The 26,003-nt window shown below is 41.1% G+C and overlaps 1 long non-coding RNA gene across 2 annotated transcripts in view; it reads right to left on the bottom strand.

Annotated features, from left to right (window-relative positions):
• Nucleotides 1-24,017, bottom strand: part of LOC116440336 — a 126,056-nt gene extending 102,039 nt beyond the window's left edge. For both annotated transcript variants that reach the window (XR_004238566.1, XR_004238565.1), the window contains exons 1-2: nt 23,721-24,017; nt 19,029-19,123 (exon numbers count right to left, since the gene is read on the bottom strand). This is a non-coding gene — a long non-coding RNA (uncharacterized LOC116440336). The remainder of the gene's footprint in view (nt 1-19,028; nt 19,124-23,720) is intronic.
• Nucleotides 24,018-26,003: the final 1,986 nt, after the last annotated feature.

Consider the following 26,003-nt stretch of genomic DNA (forward strand, 5'->3'; position numbering starts at 1 on the left):
GGCTGCACTTTTGAAATAGCTGCTATATTCTTTCATTTTTGTTTGCTCTATTCTGAAGTCCTTTCCTGGTTCTTGAGTGTTTTTGAAATGCCCAGTTTTCTTAAAAGAGGTTACTTAAGTCTCCCTCACATCTAATGGGATGTGAAACCTGGAAAAAGAGAAATTGTTTCTATGCATTTTGCTGTATCTCTGAGAATATAAAATACTCTTCCATTTCTATAGCACTTTTTACAGGCATCACAAAAAAGAGCACTCTTTACTGCAATATTAAATAAAATTACTGTTAAACAGAGAACTGACTTCACCCTCTCCTGAATTTATAAGGAGTAACTACAGCTGACTGCTCTTTCTCGATGTCACACCAATCAGTCTCTGGAGGATCAGAAAACCCTTTGGAGAATTATTTTTCTTTCCTGGAATGCTTCAAGCAAAGCTTCTGGGAGAAGGAGACAGACCGTAGTCTTAGGTGGCTTTTGAGTCTCACATCCACATCTCACCCAAACATCTGAGCTGGAAATTTGGCTGAAGTGGCTCACAAAAGCCACGTCAATAATCAAATAGAAATCCCTGGGCCAGTGCAAGGGGCCAGCTGGGGCTGTGTTTTGTGCCTTATGCATTAGATGCTCTAATGGTTCAGATACTCATGAGGAGACTGTGTTTATGTCCTCACAGTCTTTTGAAGACACACAACAATTTTCTAGTCCTGGCCTGAGTCAGCTCCCAGGCAGAGGAGCACATTTATAGGCTGGTGTTGTATTCAAGCAAATAGTGGCAAGTGCAGGGACCCAGCAGCAGCCCTACATCCATGAAATCAAACCTACAGGCAGAAAAAGTCTCATTAATATGAAATCCTACCAGGAGGATTATGAAGACATCTGCAGTAAGACAGCTGTCACAATATTTACTTTACATATGACAGAAAAAAAACCCCCAAAACGTTTTAGACACTCTTAAATTGTAACATCTTAATTTGATAATAGCAATTTATATTAAACATGCTGATAGAAGTTTGAGAACAGAGTAATTTAGAAAGAATCAGGTTGCATCCAACATTACGATTTCAATAGAAATAAAATGTTATTTAACAAATCTAGAGTACATCAAGTCAATTTATCACTGATGCCACATACTGTGAGTTTTCAGCAGAAAAAAAAAATCATAATTTCTTGGGGAAAAACGGGATTTTAGTAGATGCCTGAAGGGAACTCTCACTTCTCCAGCACAGCCAGTTCTGGTTTAGTTTGTGCTAAACTCGTGCATATATTTACAAAATAACACCACTGTCGAATACAGATACATTGAGGAGAAGGTTGGGGTGGGGGAAGTCCTGGAAATAAAGCACTCTAATTGAAATTGCTTTTGGCAGGAGATAGGCGGGAAGCTTAATAGTATAATATCTACCACACAAGTCCCATTTATTAAATTTCCTAAGTCTGGCAGGCAGGTCTCAGTCAGTTCAAAACATCAGCTGAGACACAGTCGGTTTGCTTCCTCTCAGCCTTGATGCAAAAACATCAAGACAAATAATTTTCTTGCAGAAGAATTATTGTATTGGTGTATCTATTACACTCTGCTGGAAGAGAACATTACCACAGAATCAGCCTCTTCTGTTTGGACTCATCAGAAAACCAGGCAGAAATCATAATAAGCACGAGCCAAATAAGCCATGTAAAATTACAGTTGCAGAGGAGTTTATCATATATCGCTCCACTTTGCCTGAGGCTCAGGAAGTTTCAGGTTTTCTGCTCTGAAGTAACTTCTCAGGCAGGATATATAAGGGTCTATAAAAAATAGCACTTTTGAATATATATCTGTTACACACATTTTGAAAACCATGACAGAGGAACAAAGACAAAAAGAGGTGTTGGTTCCGAGTCAGCAGCAAGTATCTCCCATTTACTCATGATTTTTAACTTGTGTTTGGGGAAATGTCCTTCTGAGACAAACCAGCCCTTCCATCCACCCCCTGCTTTTCTACTTTCTAGAAGAAACTTCCACTGTCTTTTGCCATTACCAGTGTTATTTCCAGGTATCTGAAAGTTCAAATGGTCTCATGCCATGAGAGGTATTTTCTTCTTTCATCCCATCCTGAATAAGCATATCCTCTGTCTGGTCTATAATGTTCATTTTGGCTGAAGTTCTTCCTTCCTATCTCCCCCTTAAGCACAGACACGCTTTTTCTATGTTTCAGGTCTTAAAATCTGTCACTTAACAAAGAGCTGAGAACAGGAGAAAAGGAAAGAATAAAAGCTGGTTTGTTCCACTGTGGAAATCCTTCATATTCTGTTCTAAGAGGGTCTCCTACCTCAGTTATTTACCAATTCCAGATGTTTCCGCAAGAGGATTAATCCTGCCCCCCCCACCCCCAATGAACTTAATTGTTCCATAGCATCCTGCAGGATATGGAGAGGGGAAAAAGAGGGTATTTTCTTCTTGACCCTGAGCTGAAAAACAATTTGTACCCTGAATTTGGGAACAGACGGTTTCTCCAATGCTCCCACAGTGTAAACATGAGCTATTCTCTGCCTTCAGACTGTCTCATTTCATTAAAGACATCAAACCGATTTTATTCAATGATATAACAGGAGCGAACTCCTAAACTGCCCACTCATGTTGATTTCTATCCTAAATTTTCTCAACAGGCATTTGGGAGGTTTTTGATTTTCAGACATCTGTAATTTACTCTGTAAAGTGATAAAGTCACAAGTAAGACAAACAAAGCAGCGTATGAACAGCTTAAACCTGGCTGGTAGAGCTAGCTGGCAATACATAATGCATTTTTTCAGCAAGTAGACTGCAGAAATCTTGCTTCTTTTACTTCAAGAATGCACTGTGAACTTATTGAATGTAGCATATCTCTGGAGCCTGAATACACTTCAGATATAGCTTAATTACCCGTGCTGTTCACAGGCACAGCTCAGTTCAATAGAGCCTCATGAAAAAAACCCAGTGGTGAAATTTAAAACACTAAAGGAAGATGGAGTGTGCTCTGGTGATGGTATTTTTTTCTTGTAACACCCAAAGAGCATCATGTGCTGTGATGCTATAGAACATTCAGCACCAGGTTATGACTGAGGTAGTTGGGATACACTCAGTGTTTTTAAAAACCTAACATTACTCCTCTACCTACAATCTATAAAAACTCTTAGCTCATACCTACATTTTTGTGCTCCTTTAGCACACAGCTACCCTGTATCCCCTCATCAGGAATCACACAACCCATGGGGATCACCTGGATTCCAAAGGAATTCCCCTGCCACCACAAATTCAAGCTACCCATGTGCAGAGCACCTCGAAAGATCAGCCACACTTTGGAGACTAAAAGGTGAGGCTGTCATACACAATAGGGATGTAAGATCAGACTTTAACCTCTTCAGTACAGATTTTTCCTTTCAAAAGTTTCTACTTCCTAAATAAATAACCTGTAAGAAGCATATATGGGGTTATAGAACATGGCTTCTGGGAAAGCAGCTGCCCCACCAGCCCACTTTTGAGTTTCAATTCTCTCTCTCTCTCTCTCTCTCATCTGGTCTCCATTATTTCCAGGAATTTTTTTCAATGAATGCCGAACAGTAGGAGTTATTTACCATAATTTCTCATTAATTAAGTGCAGAACTATAATCAGTTAGAACCACTAAAGCACAGCATACTTGAGTTATTTTATGTTCTCTTCCCCAAAAAGGCCAATAAAAATAAAGAAATCAAGAGGCAGGACTGAAGAGTAATTAGTGATTTTGAGTTCCCAAAAGGAAAAAGCTTAAAGTCTGTTGTCAATATCTTTTCTCTGTAAATCAGGTTCTTAGAAAATCCCTCCAATTAGAAACATACATCCAGGTATAAACCCTCCTCTCTTCCAGATTTATAAATAAATATGCATAGCTAGATTTATATCTCTTTACCTTGCACTAGTAGAAACAGCTTTTAGAAACAATTAAATGATTAACTAATTAACATAACAGCTCACCATTAACAGAATTTTCAGTCTTACATTGAGAAGTAGCAGAGTGGAAAATTATCATTCTGTTGCCAGCAGAGCACCAGGAAGCTCTTCAGAAGCAGTGTGAAATGAAAAAATTCACTTTCTTACCCGAGGGGTGCTTTTTTTCCCTCTCATTATCACCCAAGTCAGTACTGCAGAAGAGATAAATGTCTAAGAAAGAGAATTACTTTATGGATTAACTACAAGCAACTTCCTCGACATATTGCCATTCTAAACTGGATACTGGTTCTGATTTCACTGGGCAGGAGAAGGAGAAATGTCATTAAAACCAGAGAAATTGTCTCAGCACAAAGCAGAGAGAAGAGCATCCCTTCCTTGGCACCTACATCTGCCTCCCTGTGCTGGGTGATGGAGACCGGCTTCCCCCAAACTGGAGCAAGACATTTTGGTGGGGACTGTGGGCTATTTTTATTTGCCTTTTTATTTGGAGTCGTTATGTTTCACATTTTAAAGAAAACCCAAGAATTTGTCTTTTTCTTGTTGAAATGCAAGTTAAAATACACAATTGCATGACACCAAGTTGCTGACATCATACACATCACATGATGTCACACACGCTGTCAACACGGTGCCACATTTGTGCAAAAGTAAAAAACAGCCTTTTACAGAAACATCTCACATTTTCCCTGCCACATGGCTCTTCTCCTTTTCTTTTATACATATAACATGCATAATTTACTTTCCTGTGCAAATAAATCCCAGCCTTTATTCAACCCCTCTGGTTGCACCTATTTATAAAGGATTAATTCAAAGGCATACAAACTTTTTTTCACAATTTCCTGTTCAAGACCTCCCTGTAACACCTTCTAAATGACAGCAAATAACTTCCCAAATACCTGCTTTTAACCTTACACAAATTAAGCAGAAACAACACCACCCCACCACAAATTAAACGGAAACAACACCACCTCCACACCCCACATATGTTTATTTTTTCCTCATGTAAGGCAAACCCATTCAGGCTGTGAGCTGTCAAACACGCTGTGTTCCTTGGTTAAGAAAGGAAAAAAATAAAGATGCATTGCGTTTTGCCAGGATGGCAAAGTACTGTGCTTCTCACTGATTATAACACTGCAGTCCTAAATCCACTGTTACCACTCTTTTTAATATTTTATTCAGTATTTTATGATCAGCCAGTGATCAAAGGTGGAAATCCCTTACTCTTTTGCATAATCATATTCAGCTACATTTTTTCCATGGGGCTGGACCATTTTTGCAGGGAGTCCAGCAGAAGTTCCACTGGAAGATTCCCTATACTGGCATTTAAAGAGAGTTTTGTTTTCATTACGGCATTTAAATCACCCTTCTATTTCCTACTCTGATTGTTGGATCACACTCCAAAGGACATAACATGTGGCAGTAATATTTTGCAGCAAAATAGAAGAAAGAAGAAATTTGAGTCAATTCAAACAAATACATCCTCTAGCAAAAACCCAACAACTTTCTTCTTAGTTACACTTTTCCCCAATTGCCTGTAATTCCTTAGGGTTGGAAGACCTGTCCAAGCAAAAGCCATGGATTGCCATCACTGCTGGCTGGGTCGTCTTTGCTCTGCAGTCCTTAAAGGATATGGTGGATGGGGACCAATCTAGAAGTGATAAGCATTAAGGCTTAAAATCAAAAGATGTGGTGAGGTGATTTACTTAATTCAGTTGTGACTCTTTGGATTTTTGCACCCATAACAACACTCAGCCAATTAAAATGGGTCTCATACATTTATCTCTAGATAAAACGTTGTTAGCTCCGTTTTGCTCCACTGCAAAAAGCCCACTGCTAAGAAACCCTGAAATGCATTTCTCTGAGCTATCCTCTACATTAAATCAGGCACAGGCTTCTTGCTGAAAAAGAAGAACATGGGAGTATCATACTGTAAAAAATACTGATGTTATTTAAAAAAGTAGTACTACAAAGGATAGCACCTTTGCAGCAGGATGCTCCTCATATAAATGAAATAACCCAAGGTCATTACTAACACATTCCTTCTTTCAGAAATCTCTCAAGCTCTATATATTGCATAACATTGTTTCTTAAATTTGAACAAGCTAAAACTCACCTGCCAACACCTCTGAATTCACAAGGATCATGAAGAGCCATTATCTATGATGTAGGAGATCTCTAGAGATGATGTATAGAGTTTTGAGATCCACTTCTGCTTTTGCTTGGTTTGACACACTACTCCTCCAGTGCTCCCCTGTTTTCTAAATTGATTAAATCAGCCTGACTGATGGCAAAAGGGTCGGAACAGCAACACAGACATTAGACAGACAGAATAAAATCCACCAAAGGAATATTTTGTGACACACCAAATACTGCTGACACTGAACACATACTGCATTGTGGTGTCAGTTAAAATTTCTTAAGTTGTACTTCTCAAAATTACACTTAGAATAGCCCTATTTCCAGCTGAAGAAAGAAGCTGGGTGCTACAAAAAGCCATTATAAGAATGATAAGAAGTGCAAGAAAAATTTATTGCTTAGAAAAGCAAGGCACCTCCTCAGACCTGAACTTACTGAATAGAAGCACTGGAAGGGCAGATTGTGAGGAAGGACAGCACTGCAGGGCCAGAATTTGTAGCATTCCTTTACTGCAATTGATTCCATGGCAGTCCCTGCTTTACTATGCTTCAAACATGGGTTTTCTCAATCTACTGAAGATCAGGACTGTACCCACACTGCAACCAGCACATCCCAGTGGAGCTGGGAGCCTCTGTTTCCCAGTCTTTTCAGCCAGGAATACAAGTGTTCATCCTCCAGTTCTAGTCAGCATTTACCTAAACTGCAGGAGATACAGGGAAAACCATCCAAAATCCTGTGTAACTCTATTCTCTCTCCAGGAGCTTGTAAGTAGCAACCTTCCTTCCACCACCCCAGGCACGCTGACACTGTTTTAAATGGCATTGCTCTCACTGTTTTTCTAACCTGCCGTATGGATTTTACAGCCACCACCACTTCAGCTCTGTGTTTGGATTAACCCACAGGTTATTTCTCTGTGGTTTGTGTTCTACTCAGTCTCCTACCCCAGCTCCAGGAGGCAATTTTCTGGAAGAACAGAAACCACTGACAGCAGACCCTGCCAGAGACCAGATATCCAGGAGAAACCTCTGCATTTCAGGGGAAAACTCCTGGGGGAGAAGGCAGGAGCAGGACTGGAGCAATGCCCTGGAATACTGATGAAGATATGGTTTGAAGGAACAGGTTTCCAACAAAAACATGGCAATACAGGACTGGAAAGAGCCCACATCCAGTCAAACTCAGCTGCAGGCACCACAGAACAACACACCGATGAGCAGCCCCACATCCCCCGCTTGCTGCGACACCTCGGATGGGAAATAAAGGGAGAAAATTCACAATCCATTTAGGAACCTCTCCCTGCACTGAGGAGGGATCCCCCACACTCAGAACACATCTGGCAGATATTTCCCAAACCTTTTAAGACTCCCATGGCAGGAGAAGATGAGAGGGCCCTAAATCAGCTGGGATAGCAGCATTCTCACACAAGCGCCCTCTCTCTCAAGCCAGTAGGATTTTGACATGGGTGTCATAACCTCCATTTGCCCCAAACATCCCACCAAAAATTCTGGGCTCCAAACATGACCAATGGGATGAGCATTTCAAAGAGCACATTGTGATACCTCCAGGGACATTCCAGTTCCCAATGATGGGATTTCTCTTTTCTTTCTCATCCAGACAAGAAGTCTCTCATTAGTGCCCAGAGATTTCAGGACTCAACTCCCATTCTCCAGCAGGCAACTGAACCTTTTCATGGCTTTTTTGTGAAGTTTCTCAAAATCTAGCATTTATTTCATGGGAAATTCCGTATTTTTCAACGAGGTTTTACTCTAAAAGGAACTTTCCCATGGAATAAAACCACTGAAATTTGTTTCTTTGAAAGAGAGTAGCTAGGAATTTTCAACTATTTTTTATAAATTCTTAACTTTAGTTCATATATACTGTTCTTATAATATTTAACAAATGGAAATATAGGAAATCGGTTATTCAGGAATTAAATATAACTACTCCCATTAATTCATAAAACATCTAAGTTTTATTCAGTTTTGAAAATCATTAATGACAGTAGCAATTCAATACACACTGAAGGCTTTGCTCTTCTTTCTGCTTAAAGTTTCTTTCTCTGTGCTGAAAGTTTCATCACATTTTTACTAACAGAACACATATAAAAAAATGAAATCAAATTTCAAGAAAAATATGCAGTTTCTTTTTGCACCATCTTATTCTTCTGAAACATTTTCCAAACTTGAATTTTTTTTTTTTAATTATTTGTGAAATTGCTTGAAAAAGATACCACATGGGCATATTTCCACATAAAAAATTCATCAGATTTTTCTGACAAACTCTTTTCTGGCTAATTGCACTGGGATTTTCATGAGGAGGGCCCCTAAAAACCTCACTGAATAGAATACAGAATCTGGTTTCCTCTGTACACTTCCTTTTGGGATCTTGAGTGCACATACTTGCCCAGTATGGACTTTTCCTTTCAAAATTAACCTGTTCTCCATTTCTCAGATAAACAGACCATTAAGAGACGTCTATTAGATTGCAGCAAGTGGTTGCTGTTGTTGAAAATACACATGCAGGAAAGTTGGTGCCCCACCACGTCCCTTTACGACAGTTTCAATTCCGGCTCTCATTTGTTACATCCAGGCTTTTGCTCCTGTGAATGCTGATCAAGCTTCTGCTGAGCCTGGGGAAGGGGCAGGAAAGTTTTCTACTGAAGTGTTTATTTGATTAGTTTTCTCCCTTTTTTCAACATCAGAACCAAGGTGAACAGAAGTTTGTGTTAATTCTCAATAAATTAGATTAAATAAAAATTTCCCCAAGTAGGGACAGTTTTGCCTGCAATAACTGCCTCAGTCACTTGTGCTTCTCTGCCTGCACTGGAATTTATGACAAAATAAAATCAGCCTTATAAGCACAATGACAAAGCAAGCAATAATTTCACCAAGGAAAGACTCACCACTCCAATAGCACTAATGTACAAGTGTTAAAAGGAAGATCCCAGAGCTTTCACAGAAATATATTTCACATCCATCTACTGTAAACAACATCAGACTCTTTACACTATGACAAATCAAAGTGCACAGGATGGTTATTCTTGGAACAAGCAGGTACAGAACACTCCTATCACAGATGATTACAAAAAATAATAGACCTAAACCTGACATATAATCACATGAAATTATTTTTAAGATTTAAAAGTATTTTCTTGCAGACAGAGTTCATTTTCCTACTTTTCTGCTTCCTTACTTGGCATTAATTCATATTATTGAACCAACACACCTTGTCTGACTGGAGGCACATAACACCACTAAAGTCCAAACTTCCTAAATCCCCTCTGTCATTTAAGGGTTCCCGATGGTCTGAAGTGCATATTTGGAATGTCAGAAAATCAGACTGTCTGACACTGTCAGATTTTCTTTTGTCTCAGATTATTTGCCACAGAAGGCTCTCAGGGTCAGGTGCATTAGAAGTCTCCAGGACTGACCACCTGGCGTGGATTACCTGCTTCCAGGAATGAGGAAGTCATAGGGGAGTGAAGAGTGTAAAATCTCAACCTATAGGGCAGCAAAACCCCGTGCATTTTATAGGGGTTACAAAGTAATAATCCAAAAAGGATCCTAATGGATGAAGTCGAGCCCATCCCACCTCCCTCCTGGTAGAACAGGCTGCCCAGAGAAGCTCTGGATGCCCCATCCCTGGAAGTGTTCAGGGCCAGGCTGGGTGGGGCTCTGAGCTACCTGGGATAGAGGGTGGCACCCCTGCTGCTAACAGGCAGTTTGGAACAAGATGGTTTTTAATGTCCTTTCCACCACAAACCATTCCATGACACTTTACAAAGGCAGAACCTGTGTGAAGGAACACTTTAGTTGAAATTTAAAATCACACAGATTCCAGGTCTGGATCAAAACAGGATTTCTCCACTGCCTGAGGAGTGGCTGTGCTTCCATTAACCAGCAGTACAAAACCAAACCTCCCCCTGAACATCCTCCCAATGTGAGCTCATCTGAAAACGCTTCAAATCTTAGTAGCCTGTATCTAGGGAGAAAAGAGGAAGTAGCAAATAAAATAAAGCAATTATTAGTAAACCAGAGAAAACTCCTCTACTTTCATACAAACTCCTTTATAAATTTCTTGACAGAACTTTTTGTTAGTTAACTGAGGAGCTTCCTACCTCTTTTTTTTTTGGTGTTTTCATGTTTGTTTCTTGTGGTTTGGAGTGTACAAAATAAAACTCTGCTCCCCCAGCCAGTAAGGAATTAACAGCCACTGTAAACTGAATCATGACGTTTGTATTAGCTCATTCTTGTTATCAACTTGATATTCCCCCTACCTCCTCCCATTCTCCAGGTTTCTGAAGGAGGCCACTGTGTGGCAGCCCAGTACCAAAAACAGATGGCTAACAGGGTCAGCAGTGCCCAGTGAAGATTTATCGAGGCATTAAATACATAGGGAGCAAATATTCAACTCTTTTTGCTGCAGTCACAGATGGCAAGAGTGAAAGGGACTGGATTCCTTGGTCTGTTGCTGAAGGAGCATACTCCATGCAGATGTAGTCAAACACTGTGTTAAGGATCTTCTCTCAGTCACCTTTGCAGGGAAATGCTTTGCAGAATAACAGATCTAACAAAATTTCTTTGTGAAGTTTCAACTTAAAATTACCTTTTTCAGCATCATTCCACATAATTCATTATATGACTTTTATTTTAGAAAGGTGAGTAATATACCAGCTCTTACATAGTCATAAAATAACTTTTAGCATCTTCCACTACTCCCTATGGGAAGCACTGCAGCTGATATAATGGTGAGTTAAAAAAATATACAAGTCCACAAAACTCAAAACCCACCATTGTGAAGGAGACTCGTGCAGGGAAAACAGAATATGAGTCAGACAGAATATTAGAATAATAGTTCAATTAAAAGACCCCAAAGTGTACCTGTGTCTTCTCATTTCTGAAGCATGAATGACAATTTCCCTTTAGAAAATTCTAAAATAAGTATCCAGAGAGCTCCAAATCTGGGTGCCCTCCTTCTACATCCTGGACAAACAAGCAAGTCCATGAAGATGTCTTTTTTTTTCTCATTACAAATATGTCCTGATGCGTGACTTCAGCCTCTTGAGCTGTGGCCTCATCCCACCTAGCAAGCGGAGTAGATCGACAGGTCTGATCACTGTTTGGATGGAGAGAGCCAAGGAAAACCTCGCCTTGTCCCACAGCTCTGGGGCTGATTCAGCGAATGGAACTTTCTCTTCTGAGTCAGCACTGAGTCACTGGTGGGGCTCAGTGCTATGGAACAAGGGATTTCCACTGAAATACAAACCAAGTTCCAGCTGAGCACTAAACACAGCTCTCTTCAGCCAGGACAATGAATGCAACAGCTTTATGTGTGTAAAAATTAATGAAGTCAAAGAGTCTTTTATTTCCTGCATCTAGAAACTAGATGACTTCATCTAATTATGAAACAGTAAAACCTTCACATCAGGCAGTGACACTGCTCTGTCTTCCCAGGGACTCAGTCTCCTTGTCTCTTCCACACACAGAGAATTAGAGCTCTAGTCTTACTCCTCCCACCCACATTTGCCTTACCAAACAGAGCCATATACAGGCTTTATATTCCACAACCACAGCTCCTCTTCGCTCCCTGCAAAATGGAGCTGGGAGCACTGGATATGCAGCCCCATGTAAACCCAGTTTTCCTCTAGAAAAGCCTACAGCCACAGTAACAGGGCAAGATGAGGGCAAGGGTAGGAAATGCTGCAGGATCTCCAGAGCTCACTCAGGAGTTAAATCCTTTCCTTCCTTACCACAGGTTTTTGTTCCTACAAAGAGTCTTCTGAGCAAGCACAGGGCAGAAAAGTGTCCATTTGCAAACTCTTGCAAGAGTTTGTCTCTGTTCAACAGCCCACAGCCCATGTGAAAAAAATATTTTTTTTCGTTGGTGTTTAGATTCCCAGACACTGGATAGTACATGGGACCCACAGGCCTTTGTCCATAATACCTACCAGGACAGGAGAAATTGCCTCAGCTCTTCTCTGGTGCCTGGGGCCAGACACTCTGCTTCTGCCCTTATTTCACTTAAGCCCTTCCATGTGCCATCCTCTGGAATATCCATTGGGAGTTCCTGAGGGGCTGAACCTTGGCCACGCTACCCCCTCAGCCCCAAACCCTTCTTTTCACCACCACTCTGTCCCTCCTGTGGTACCCATGCTGGCACCACAGCAGCTTGGCCACTGGCCTTCAAAACACTGTCAGTTCTCTGGGGAAAGCAGAGCCCTCAGGCTGCTGAAAGTGCAGCCAGTGGTCAGGGCTCTGTCACCTGGTACCAAAAACTCATGTTAAATCCAGACCAGACACCCAATTCCTTAAGTCTTCCAGCTATTGGCGCCATGGGATCAAGCCCACAATCAGAACGTTGTTTTAAAAGAATAAACTCCCCAGGGAAATGCACAGGACCCACAGCTATCCCATTGAATATGCAGAGTTGAAGAGAGTACACATGTTCTCACCATATATGGCTTTGGCTTCTTTTGCTTTCTCTGGTGTCTCATTTCCACAAGCCTTTCCCTCCAAGGTACAAAATTATCCCAATAGTCTGCTCATTCCAGTGCTGGCTTTAGGTGGACAGATAACAATACAAAAATCCTTAAGGAGAATTTTAGGTCATCCATAGGCCCCATTTTAGAGGTCTGGTACAGCTGCCTAACTGTGTGTTAGATTGTCATACATTTACATACATTTACAAAGTACATGTGGCTTTCTCACCAATGCAGCTAGAAAAGCATGCTCACTAATCTCCAATTTTAACTCAGCAAAACCTTTTCTTTTTTTCCATAGGAAAATGCCAGTTCCCGAAAAATATGCATATATATTCTGCAGGAACAGATTGATTGAATCAAATCTCCTAACAGTGAGCAAACACACTTCCTAGGGAAACCTGGCTGGTTTCCTGCTAGCTCCTGGACTCCCTGGGAGCCTCCCTGGTGAGCAGCATGTCTGGGCTCACAGGCTCCCTGCTGCAATCATCATGGGGACCTCTGTCCTTTCCTGTTTAAAAATAAAAATCTTTTTTTTATTAATTAAATGAAATTTCATATTCCTGTTCTGTGGGAAGTGAAAAATTCCAAGACACATAATTTTAATACAGAAAGGATGTGAGGGTGGTGATAAACTTGTCCATTTCTCCCTCTACAGGAATTTGAGGTTCTGATGAGCCCTTCTTACACATCATTGCTTATTCCATTGCCCACCTCTGGCTGGATAAAGACAACTGGTGGAAATCCAAACCTGACAAATTAAGATTTGAAAAAAAATTAAACTAACCAACTGCTATGAGTTTAACAACAGGAGCCTACGCTCCCCAGAGCCCGACCATGGCGAGCAGCTGGCAATAAAACCTGATTGCATGTGGAAGTGGTTAGGAAAAAAAAACCAAAACAATAATACAACTTTGGCACGCAAACTCAAACTTCTAATCTCACCCAGGCCTTGGGAAAAAAAAATAATCAAGTAGCAGAAAGAACTACTCAATTTTAAAGCAGCACTTTCTGACCGTGAATCTCAGAAAGTTTAATGTAGTTAAAAGTTTTACAAATAGAAAAACACACATAAAAAGTAAAAAATAAGGAAGATGAGCAGGCCAGTGTTAGGTGAGCAGAGCATGTTTCACAGCCACAGCCCAGCACCCAACCTTCAAGAATTTATCAAGGTGAGTTAAAGACTCAGTTTCTCAGTGCATAAACCGTGTGGTCTTCAAAATTGCTGCCAGTGAGCCCTGGACTGCTCTGCTCCCGCTGCCAACAGGTGAAGGTGGCAGGATTTCCAAACAGCAAGTGTTTCAGCTGGGCTGATACCAACATGATCATCTTCTCCCTCCTAAAATCCACTTACATGAAGTCTTCCTCTTTAGGGACATCCTCTGTGGCTGGTATTTGCATCCCTGTGGGTGAGGGTGCAACCAAGAAATATATTATTGATCTTATGGTAGCCTGTGTTCCAACAACACATTTCCTCCATGAGGAAATGACAGAGCCTTGTCTTTGCCCATCCCAGAGAACAGTCAAAAAGCCCAGAGACATCTGCCCAGGATCCTGAGGGAGCATTTTAGCTGCAAGCATTGTAACATCTAGGCCAGCATGAGATAATGTTTTGGCTATCTGCTTGAGGTAATTTGCACGATGAGCATATGATCCTTTTGTGGCTGGTGTTAACATTTCAGATTAGGGCTGTAAAGGGTGTTGAGAGAAATGAAGTAGACATCTGGTCATACTGTTGGAATTTATGTGGGAAGAAAGAGAAGTATCTGCAAACCACCAAGAAACAAGATTTAGACTTAGAAAAGGGGAAAAAATTGTAGTTTGGCTGACCAGGATGGCAGGTAAGAGGAGGCTGCTCCTCTTGCTGCATTTTCCTCCACGCACTACACCACTGCTAGGCAGTGTAAGTGCAAGGAGCATTTCCATGTTGAAAGATACAGAGGGATTCTCTAAACCACTCGTGCAAAGAACAGTGTGATTAGATTTTCTGTGGCAGAAAACAGACTTCCAGAACAGATTAAAACAGCTCTGCCTTGACACAGCCTTGCTACAAGTATGACACATCCACCCCTCCTTGCAGCAAAGGCATTGGGGTAGGTGTTCAAGAAAAACTTGGTATCAAAGACGAGCAAATTAATTTCTATCCTGATTTTTTTCTGCATTTTGAGGCATCACTTTTTGGTGTTTTTGCTTCCATTTCTTTGATGCAATAGCTGGGAAACCTGTGGGAGGAGAACCCAGGTTATCTTGGAACCAAGTCAGCATCCAAGCCATCAGATCATAGCATCTTTCTGCACATAAAGGGCAGTTACAGGCACCAGAAATATCCCATATTTTTAAAAAATCAGAGAAGAAACTTAACATTTATTACTTCTTTTGATAGAATTTTTTTATTTGTTAGTAACAGATTTTTGAAGGGAGGAAAATTTAGCTGATTACAATGAAAGCATTCTCTTTTTTTTTAAATAATTCTCAGTTTATTTAAAAGCTCGGAGTTCACACTGCTCAGAAAACTGGCAGCTCCAGCAACTAAGGCATTCTCCAAATCTATATATTTATTATAAATGTTATTTGCTGTTTTAAAAGGAAAATATCTTCCAGTAGAGGACATGATGCCTCTTAACGGGAAGGAGGAGTTTCCCCATAGTCTTAAAAAAAAAATCTTACTTTTTAAGTTGGTAGTGCTACACATATTTGAGGCAGAGCAAATATACTCAGTTTATGAAGACCTGTGTTTTGAATGATGCATTATTTTCATCTGTGAGAAAACATCTCCAAACTTTGGGAGTCACAGATCCAAATCCTTATTTTTAAAGTTAATACCTGATATAGCCACCTTTCTCACAAAATGGACTTGCAGATTAGATAGGCACTACTGATAATTCTCAGTTAGAGAAAGGAACTGAACCTAAAATTTCTAGAACTTAGAGAGCTCTTAGAGTGTTTTCAGAATTGAATGATCAGCTCAAACAGAAGCAGTCAGGACCCATGCACTCATAAAGCCCAGTCAAACTGAAGACCAAAATGAAAAAAAATAGGCTTGTCTTGCACTTTCAAGTGAAATTCCAATGTCCCCAATGCTGAAAGTGAGTGCTTGCAAAACTGAACATAGGAATCCTTTGCACTTTCATATTTTATGTTCCTGAGTGTGGAGCAGATGGGTTTTGCAGATTTAAATCTTTGGGGTTTGACTGCTTGAGGTGCACTTAAATACTTCTCACTGCTACTATTATAATGAACATATTTCACCAGTTAATAAGGTAGCAAACTTTGAAATGCAGGCATATGGGCAGCGTGGGAATTCAAGCGAACTCGTGTTTCTGTGGGATGGAACAGCCTTGTGCTATCAAAGGTGAAAATTGTTAATGGCTGGAAGTCCAACATCTGCTATACCACCTTTACATGGTTTCATGTGAAAACAAAATCCATATGAAGTGCTGGTAGGAAGCAGGGCCTCGTGAGCTCTCTTCAGGCTCCCAGGATGCCCTGACCATCCTTGCCTGGCACATGCCCAGCCTCCAATTTCACTGTCACATGAAGCAGGGCTGCATAGCACTTCAGTAAAATACCAACCTTATACTTTTTCTGCTTTTAAACTACAACATTATTTAATATTTTAGGGAGATAATATTTTTTAAATTAATATTGATTTCTATTTTACACTTTTTCCTGTAACACTAGAAAGCTTCAAAAATGAGACTGTTGCAGAGACTGGTTTTGCCTTACCACCACTTGCTTTATCACCATTCTGCTACATAAAAGACACTTCTTAAGAAAAAATTAGGCTGGTTTTAATTTTATCAGTGTTCACCCTGAAAACAATACTCAAAAACTTCAACAACAAGCAGAAACTGAAGATCCCTCCCACCCTGAAAAATTGGTATTTGATTTGCAACAATTTTTCTTCCAAGACTCCTAAACTTTTTAATACAAAAAACAAACATTACAAACCCATTCTCCTTGTTAGAAAGGATCCTGCCCCACATTCCTTCATATTTTAGGAATAGAAATTGTTGAAACTTGCACATTCTGGTGCCCTAATGAGGCTTAAGGCAGAGGTCATTCCTCCAGCTAAGGTTGATTAGGGTGTGTAGGTACTTGCACAGATGAGTTGTTTGAAATTCTGTGATTTTTTAACAGCTATGATTAGAAACACTGGCACAGTTGAGTGAATCAGTGCAGCCACACCAGTGCTGGACAGTGGTACAAATGTGCCTCCCTCCCTTAAGGAAGAAGAAACCATGCATATGTTACTCTGCTGGTTAAAAAAAGAGAATTACCATATCCCTAACTAATTAAAAAAAATGCAAAGGCCAAGCCCTGGGAGAGAGTTGTGGTAACTGAGTTAACTGGCATTTCCATGGATAAATTTCATCTTGAGAGTGTATTTAAATGAGTGTGGGTGTTGGTCACCTGACTCAGTACAGACTCCTCATGAGCTATTTTACAAATTACTGAGAGAAACAGGTACCTCCAGGACACAACTTCTTCATCCTGAGGAGGAAAGATAAAGCACGTCACATGTGATTTACATGTAAATCACACCCAGCAATGCCTGCTGCCTCCACTGACTCTAACTGGAGCCCAAGAGAGATCAGGTCTGATAAAGATACCTTCTTCAAATGTCTGTAGACATGAAGAGCATGCAAGATGATTCCTGCTCTAGCTAAGGCTCCAGGAGACCAAAACAATAACAAGTGCTGGTTTAGAACAGAAATATCCCACTTTAGGGCAAGAGCTGCACCAATAATCAGTGGAAGCAGAGGTACCACTCACTACATGCATGGGCTTCACAGCTCCAGCTGCACCACAAGCAATCCCAAAGGCTTTTGGCTAGACTGCCTGCATGGCTAAAGGTTGGATGACTCCTGGTGGATAAACCACATCCTGTCACTGGTCAGGAGGAAACCTGAGGACTTTCAAGTCCCTTGAGGACAAATTACTCAGAGAAAGATCTATAAGGGTTTTAGTAGTAGCAGTAGTAGTATTAGTAGTAGTATTCAAAATACAAGTGCCTTAAATAGCATGACCAGGAAGGGTGGATTCAGGGAGTTGACATCTGACAGATGTTGGTAGTTAGGAAAAACTCTGGAACCCAGCCCAAAGACTCACTGACTGAAATAGACTTGACACCCAGATCTAACCAGGGAAACAAATGCCCAGATCCCTCCATCCTCTGGTGCCTGGGTGCCAGATGTGTCAGTGTCTAGTCCACACAGAGAGGCCACAAAGTACTTCCTCGCTGTTACAAACAAAACCCAGTCCTGGCATGTGCCATTTAATAAATGTGCCTTTCAGTGCTTAATGTTGTGGTTCCCAAACCAGCCCAAGCAGCAGGAAAGGAGGATTAGTGTCTTTCCAGAGAGGATGCAGCAGTGAGTCATGATCTCAGCACTGCTGTGAGTCACTTCGGCAGTGCTGCTGAATGGCTCAGCTATGAACATAAAGTGACAAAACATTCCCTTTGCGCTAGAGATCACGGGCAAATCCCCAGATCCAGACGGGGAGATGTCTGTGATCCAGCCCTGTATCCAGATAAGAACTTCCCCTCTGCTTCTGCTCATTTTCATGATTACAGGAAGCAGAGAGGAGCTGATACATGAGGCAACTGGATTGTAGCTGTGTTTGCAACTCTTCCCCATCACCCACTGGAGAAATGAGCTGCACCAGAGTCCTGACTTTTCACTTACTGTGTAGGTGCTGCTTCTCAAGAGCCTGTGGCAGTCCTTGACAGTCATCCCTGCACCTCACTGGGAGGAGCACAGTGTCTGTGGCGTGGAGCAGGACAACTTCCCCAAGGCACAGGGTCACAGGGAACGGGCAAGGGATTTTCCTTGCATTCCAGTGGGCAGAAAAAACCATCCTCATTGGGACAAATGTCTAATAAATATCTCTTTTCCTAATCTAGGCCCAAACATTATGCCTGGATTTGAGTCAACATCTTTCCAATAGACAAGTGACTTCCCTGATCAGAGGTTGGACCTTCACTGGAAAGCCTTCACGTTTTCTGGTAGCAATGTCACATAACTTAAGCCCTCAGCTTAAGCTCAGCTCAGCTCATAAAATGATCCCAGAAAGAGGTGATTCTAAAGACATTGCCTGCTGAGCCAACGAGATTATTCACCCCCAGCCCTTCTTCTCATGTGCATCAGAGTGAAGTGAAACTAGGTAGATAAACCTAGAGGTTTCCAGGTAATGAATCCTGTAGGCAAATCTAAGCCCTTGCAACAAGACACCTCTGTTGTTTCTGAGAGGATTTTGCATATAGACAAAGCAGCAGCTAGCAGCTTAAAGAAATCACAGCAGTTCGTGGCAGGATATAATAGAATACCTGGCATTTAGATGGAGACCAAAAAAACCTTTCATTATATAAAAACTCCAGACCACAAATGCTACTTCACACTTTCAGATTACATATTTTAGTGAGTAAATAAAACTGAGCAGGCAACAAACCATTCTCATTAGTGAGAGACTTACCTGGATGCATTACCCAGTTACTTCTGGATGACTGCAATTTGAGAGTTGCTTCACTGCATCTCAAGTTCGAATTCTCTTGGAAAAGGAAGGAAAAGCTTGCAGGAAAGAAAAAAAACATATCTAGAAAACAAAGGTTTGAATTCAGATTGTGCATGAGTTGCATTTTCCAGCTGTTTCTGTCAGTACTTTGCTGCCAGAAAGCCATAACTCTTTGTCTCCACTTCTGAAAGTCTTATATAATGGAGAGTTTATGGAAAAGACAAAGGAAAGAGCTGCTAAAACCTTTTCTTTACTATTTAATTTTCAGCAAGGTACATAATAGTTCAAAGAAAGTGGTATCCAAGCAACAGGTTTGAAAGGGGCAAAGACTGTTCAGTCAATTAGCATAGCCTGAACATGCTGTTAACTGACATAATTGCCTTTGATGAAAAACACACTTTTTATAGTTATATATAATCACAGAATACCCAAAAGATATATTAATAATGAAGAAAACCATCTCTTGGAGTATTCTTGTCACATGCAGCTCACAGTCATATACATTTTCTCCTCTAGCCAGAACATCATATCTCACAGGAACTAAAAGCTGACACCTTAAAACAATATATTATTTGGATTTTCAGTTAACTATAGCCAGAAAAGTGAGATTTCTTCAAAACATACTTATATATATCTGCATTCAAAACATACTTAATGTCAAATCTCCCTCTCTGAAGGGACTAAAAATAATCTTCCACTGTTTTATTCTCTTAGCTCCATTGAACTATCATGGCTGAAAGATTATGGGTAGGATTCTACACAGGCATTCTTAAAGAAATAATAAATAACATAGCACCATAGAGAATCTTTTGATCAGAAGAATATATGTCAACCATGGCCTAAGTGTTCCCCTGTGATAGCTGAGTCAAGGTTACAGGTGATGATTCACAAGCCAGAAAGAGCATAGCTTGACTTTCAGAGTTTCCATGGTTGGCAGATAGATACTCTCTATTCCTGCAATGAACACAGCTGATGCAAAGACAGCAAATGGATAATCTTAGAATGCTGTGTCTGCAGAACTGGGCAGCAGTCCTGGAAATATTCATATTTAACAAGTACAGTGCTGTTCAGACATGTAATATGGTGTGTGTGTGTGCTTGGAGCGTTAGGCTTTGGTTCAAGAGCCAGAACTGCACCTTATGATGTGACAACGCTCCCTCAAAACTGCCACAGACCGGGCTGTTTCCCGCACAGATTTAAAAATGAAAAGAATTCTCCCAAAGCAATGTATCTGGCAGTGTAGAAATGAGAAGACAGGTTACCAGGCAGCAAAAGAGCATCAGCAAGGAGATACAGCCATCAACCTTCCCTCCCTGATCCAGAGCTGCTCTGGCAGAACCTAAGCCATCCCCGTGGCAAACCAACTACTTGGGCACAGCTGATGAAAGCACAGAGAGGAAGGAAGGCATATGACATCTGTCTGGTTCTTAGCAGAACTTTTTGTCTCAAATCTCTTCCTGTTTGCACTCCCCTGTGCCAGAGAGATCCTGGGTACAAGGATGGGGAGACTCTTCTCTGTTGTTCCCAGCTTGCAGACCAGCCCCTCCCTCTCAATCTTCCACCACTTGGTGCCAAGGGATCCTATACAACTCCATGCTGGTTTCACCAATCCCTTCTGAAGGGGGCAGTTGAAAAATTGCCTTTTGTCTCAAGGAGACAAAATTTTGTCTTTTCTGTCATGCATCAGTGTGCAAAGTATAAGGCATGAATTACACGTGGAGATGAATACAGAGAAATTAACTGATTGTGGGCCAGCCTCACGGCTGCCAGGTTTGGCTCCAAGGTGATGTCTGTTCTCCACTCAGCTGTTTCAAGTCAACCTAAGCCTTGGGATAATTCATGGTAATCAATTTGTGTGGCAAGCCACTTTTTTTTGGAAGAAGCTTTCCAGAAAAGGCTCTTTAATGTGGTATAAGGTCTTTCCAATAACTGTCAAATCTGATACCACTTGATATAAAGAAGAAAACACCTTAAAATGTTCCCCATGTAAAAACTCTGTGACAGTTTTGATCATTGTTGAGTAAAGAAGTTTTCAAAATGCAAATTCACAAATGGAAGATCCAGCAAATCTGGCATCAGCTCGACTGCAAAAAAACAAAGCAAACTTCTTTTCTGGCAGGGAAGGTAGACAAGGAAATGTTGCATTACTTGTGGAATGTACATTAACACCAACCTCCCAAGGCATACCAAATACCCCTTAGACACATGTATCTGTAAGAAGAGGGATGATGGTTCTTGATAGGGATGAACACAATGTTCAAAACAAAGCTGGGGGCAATAGTGACTGTGCAGAAGGTGACTGCAAAGTGCACATCAGCAACAGAGTCTGAGGAGAGGGACCCGTTGGTCAGAACTCACATAAATAAAACTATAAAGGAATCATAAGCTAATTTCACATGTGGTACCAAAAGTGGCAAGAACGAGGAAAGTGTTATCAGCTAACAGATTCATTTTTGCAGCTATCAGCTAAGACACACTCTCTAAAAATGCCACAGAAAACCTATCATTATTGTAGACTTCTGTGCTCATACCCCTTGAAGCATAAGGGACTGAACACTCTGATGAGAGTTCAGGTCTCAAAAATTACCTTGAGGGTACAACCCAAGTTGTTAAACCCTTCTTCTAAAAGCCAGTCTGAAAAATGTTAATATAACTCTTTAGTCTCTCCTGTACACTCAATGGCTGATACACTGCATATCTTAAATATAGTCTTGCCACCAAGATGTGCATTGGTAACTGATTTCAGACCAATTTTCCTTTTGTTTATTACAAAGTGGTTTTAAATTAGAACTCCTGCTTTGAGACTGTGTACTTTGTTGAATCTAAAATTTCATGATTTAAAGTACAATTCTGAAAGCAGATACAAAGTAGTACACAAATGGAAGCCTCAAAACTAAATGTAAACCAAGCCAATACCAATAAGTAGTTGGCAGGTGCTGCTTGAGCTTGCCACCTACACACAAAATTTGACAGAGAATGAAAGACAAGTACTGTACTTGTGTTCCACCTCAAGCCCTCTGAATTAACTGTTGGGACTAACATTTGGAAACATATTTCTGCAAAAATACAGTACAATGAAGTATTTGAACTTCACTCAGCTGAAGTGGCACACCAAACTCTCTGTACTAAGACATGGAGGTTGTAGCAAAGGATTTCTTGTGCAGCTGGGATGTAGATGATACCAATTCCATTCTCTTCTGCATTTTAGATATCCTACTTGAATGCACAAGCACCTCTATCCTTGAAACAGAGAGATCCCATCCTTAAAACCTGTGGCTTGGAGTGTTGTGAAATAAAGATATACAATGTAACATACAGCTGTGAAAACTGCGGCACCTGACTCAGAACAGGATTTTATGTGGATTCACAAGCTGACCTTCCATAGTCATCCTCCCAACAGATTCTCTGTTTAAACCTTCAGATTTCTTCTTCTCCTTTCTCGCTTTAGATGCCTGCAGCTGGTAAAGCTTCCTGGAGGTGCAAGATCCCACATCTTTCTGTTTAGGCCTAATTCTCTTAGGACTCCTGGCCTGTGAGAACAATCCAGCCCCACAGGATATCCCTGGGCCTTTGCACCAGGCCAAACCTCTGTACAAAGATGATGAGTTTAAGTCCATTCTTGCAGCTCTGCTGGAACAGCAGCAAGGCTGAGTTAGGGAAGGAGTGCCATGGGAAATGGGACCTCTAGGATTTACTAGTCCCTTTTGGGGCTCTTTGGGCAGAGATTCAGAGGAGCAAGTGAACCAGGGCATGGGGCTCCAATGCACCACTGGCTTAGAGACTTCGCTGGTTCAGACACCATTCACACCATCTTCTTCCAGAGAGAATTAACATTTTGCTTACAAAATGATTATTTCAAAAGCTTCTTTTACTTCATAGCTCTACATAATCCTACACTCTTAATTGTACTTCATTTCTTTAATGCAGTGTTAAGTCTTCAGGCACATTTAAATGCTAGAAAGAACATTAACTGCTTTGTAGGTATTTTTAGGAGACATTTTGATGACTTTGTATCACAGAGTTCAGTTAGAGTTTTCTTTCTAAAAACAACTAAGTCATGAACATGATTAAAATATGAGTATTAAATCCTTTAAAGCATTTAAATAAACTTGTGGTTAGAAATAGAAGAGTTCTTCAGTTTTTTGGAGACACAGGGCATCCAAAACTGTGCTATGGTTTAAAAGCTAAAGATAACTTTGACTGAGAAAAGGTCACTGGACCTTCATAACCCATCTACAGGTTCAAGGCTAGAATCCACAAAAATATTCTTTGACAACCTCAACACAATTCAGACCTAAAATTATCTCATACATACGAATTCTTAAAATTGATCAGTCATCACTAATTTCCCTCAAATGTGGCAAACTCATTCATGTTTATGAAAGAAATAAATTGTATTTGAGCAGGGAGGAGAGGCAGTAATGCATTAAACAAAAGACATAATTGAAAATCTGACAAGTTCGACACAAAGCCTGTTTAACACATTTGCTCACATTTGGTAAAGCACAGCCTCTTTCCCTGCAGAGCCACAGAGCTATGGATTTACACAAAACTTAACAAGGCTGAGCCCACAAATCATCACTCAAGCATTATCCCCATAATGCAAACATTCCTGCTCCTTTTAAAGGTTTTCATAACGTGAACAAGAATTACCTTCAGAAAGCAGACTCTGGCAGGACGAATGGATACTGAACAGAAGTTTAGCTACAGAAATGTTGTTATGGTTCACAACACAACCGAGCTGCAGTGAACATCACCAGGCCCTTCCACTCCTCTGGAGAATGCAGAGGAATGTAGCTCTCCAGCAGCAGCCACGGGACCCAGGAAGCACCAGCAGATGGTGCTGTGAAAGAAGGCAGGTTTCTAAGAAAAATCAGCTTTTATGAATCAAAATTTGACAAGCACTGAAGAGAAAATATCTTCAGCAAAGATACCACAGTAATATAATAAATTATTCCTTCCTTCAGAGAAAAATACAGCAAAAAAGGGCAATTTCCCCCTTAACGCATCTGCTTTCAGGTGATTCTGCTTTCATTATAATAGCACTGCTTTGTTTCCAGAGCACAAGTGCCAGTAATCATGCAGCAATATCCTCCTTACCCATCAGTGTATCTTCAAGGCATCATTCCTTCTTGATACTTCACAGATTTGCCTTGGAGGCAAGAACAGTTCAAGTCATTCCTTTATGAAACCAAAGACATTCTCAGTGTTGTCAGAAATTGTGAAAAATTTGGGTACATGATTCCAGTGCTTTCTTTTTTCCTTTTGCTTGGCAGCATAAAGTAGCGCTGATTAAATAGATCTCACACTTGAATTTTTATTTCATATATTCTCTATTTAACAGCTTCCAGAGTAGGACTGGCTTTCAGCACATACAGGTGCAGTCACACAGCTGCAGAGGGATGGAGCACCACCTAAAATGGACTGCAACACTGGAGAGCCAGAGTGGGATCACTAAAGGAAGAAACTGGTGATAAACCAAATCAAGATATTTAATTTCAGTTTTAGAAAGTGATCACGGATCCAAACCTGACAGAAGTCAAGAAGTGTTTGGACAACACTCTCAGGCATGTGGTGGGATTCTTGGGGTGTCCTTGATGACCCTGATGGGTCCCTTCCAACTCAGCATGTTCTGTGATTCTATGAAAAATGACCATGAGAAATGTGACCTGAAGTGCCCAAACAGGCACATTTCCTCACTGGGAGCAGGGAAGGGATCCCCACCACGTGAGCTGTGCACGTATGCACAACAGGAACATGCCAGAGCCAACCAATGTGCTCTGGTCAGCCTGGGCAAGACTTACTGATGTAATGCAGGAAAAAAACCAACCAACCAAAAAAAACTCCAAATCCCATGTATAGTTAAAGTGTAGGTATTTGATATACATTTCTACATTTATTTATTTGTAGAAGTTCATTTTATGTTCGCTAAACCAGGACCCAAATCTTTCTAACAACATAAAGTAAGGTATGAGGTATGTGCTTCTCTCTTTGGCTTAGGAATCATGTTACCTTTATTTAAATATTTAATCATTAGGTGCCTCTCTGGGGACTCAGAAGACCTGAGTTTCCTGGCCCAACTCAGGATTTTGGTCTGTGATAAGACATCCCAGCTGCCAGTGGGGAGACAAATCAGCAGCAGAGGGGAGGGAAGGGCAGCACTGAGTCCTGGAAGGAGCAGAAGCAGCTTTGCTGGGCTGGAGCAGCAGGGACAAACAGGGGTGAGCTGAAAGAGGAGTGGGGCAGGTCTGAGGTGCTGACACCCAAGGCAGAGCTGCTGGGAAGAGGTGTGGAGGAAGGGGAGAAGGGTGGGAAAGAGAAGGGAAATGCAGTATCCTGGATGGATGCAGTCTGGGAACAGCTGTAAACAGGTAACTTACTATACCACACCACTAATCCCAATTAACAACCTTGGATATCAACGACCTAATTTGTGTAGAGTCTGAGCTTGAGACTTTTGGCTGGTTTGGGTAAGCTCAGCCCACCACTGCCTGCACAGAGGAGCCGGATTTCAGCCTCAAGGACTGCCAACCCATGGAGTTCATCAGAACCAGGTCTTTTTAAGGTGGTCTGTGTACATATGGGGGGGAGTGGGCAACATTTTTCCTCTCTAATTGAAGAGTCCATCCTTTTCCCATCCATTTTGCAACACAGGTTACACCAGCTTCGAGGACATACTTTACAAAGCTGTTCACCTGCAGGGACGGATTTCCCCCTGCACATTTCCATGTCAGTTGCTAGCCAGCTATTTTACATCAAGGTTTGTCTTTGGCAACCAGTTTCACAATGAGAATATTCACACCTGGCTTCTCCCACCACAGCATTTAGCTCCAGGCAGAGAAAGAACAGTGGCAAAGTGGGCACTCTTCACTGGGGATGCACCACTCGCCTCCCACACTGGGTCACACTAAACACTTATAAATTCTCTTTTTATTT

The sequence above is a fragment of the Corvus moneduloides genome, chromosome 2 (assembly GCF_009650955.1).
Source record: "Corvus moneduloides isolate bCorMon1 chromosome 2, bCorMon1.pri, whole genome shotgun sequence".
Taxonomy (NCBI): domain Eukaryota; kingdom Metazoa; phylum Chordata; class Aves; order Passeriformes; family Corvidae; genus Corvus; species Corvus moneduloides.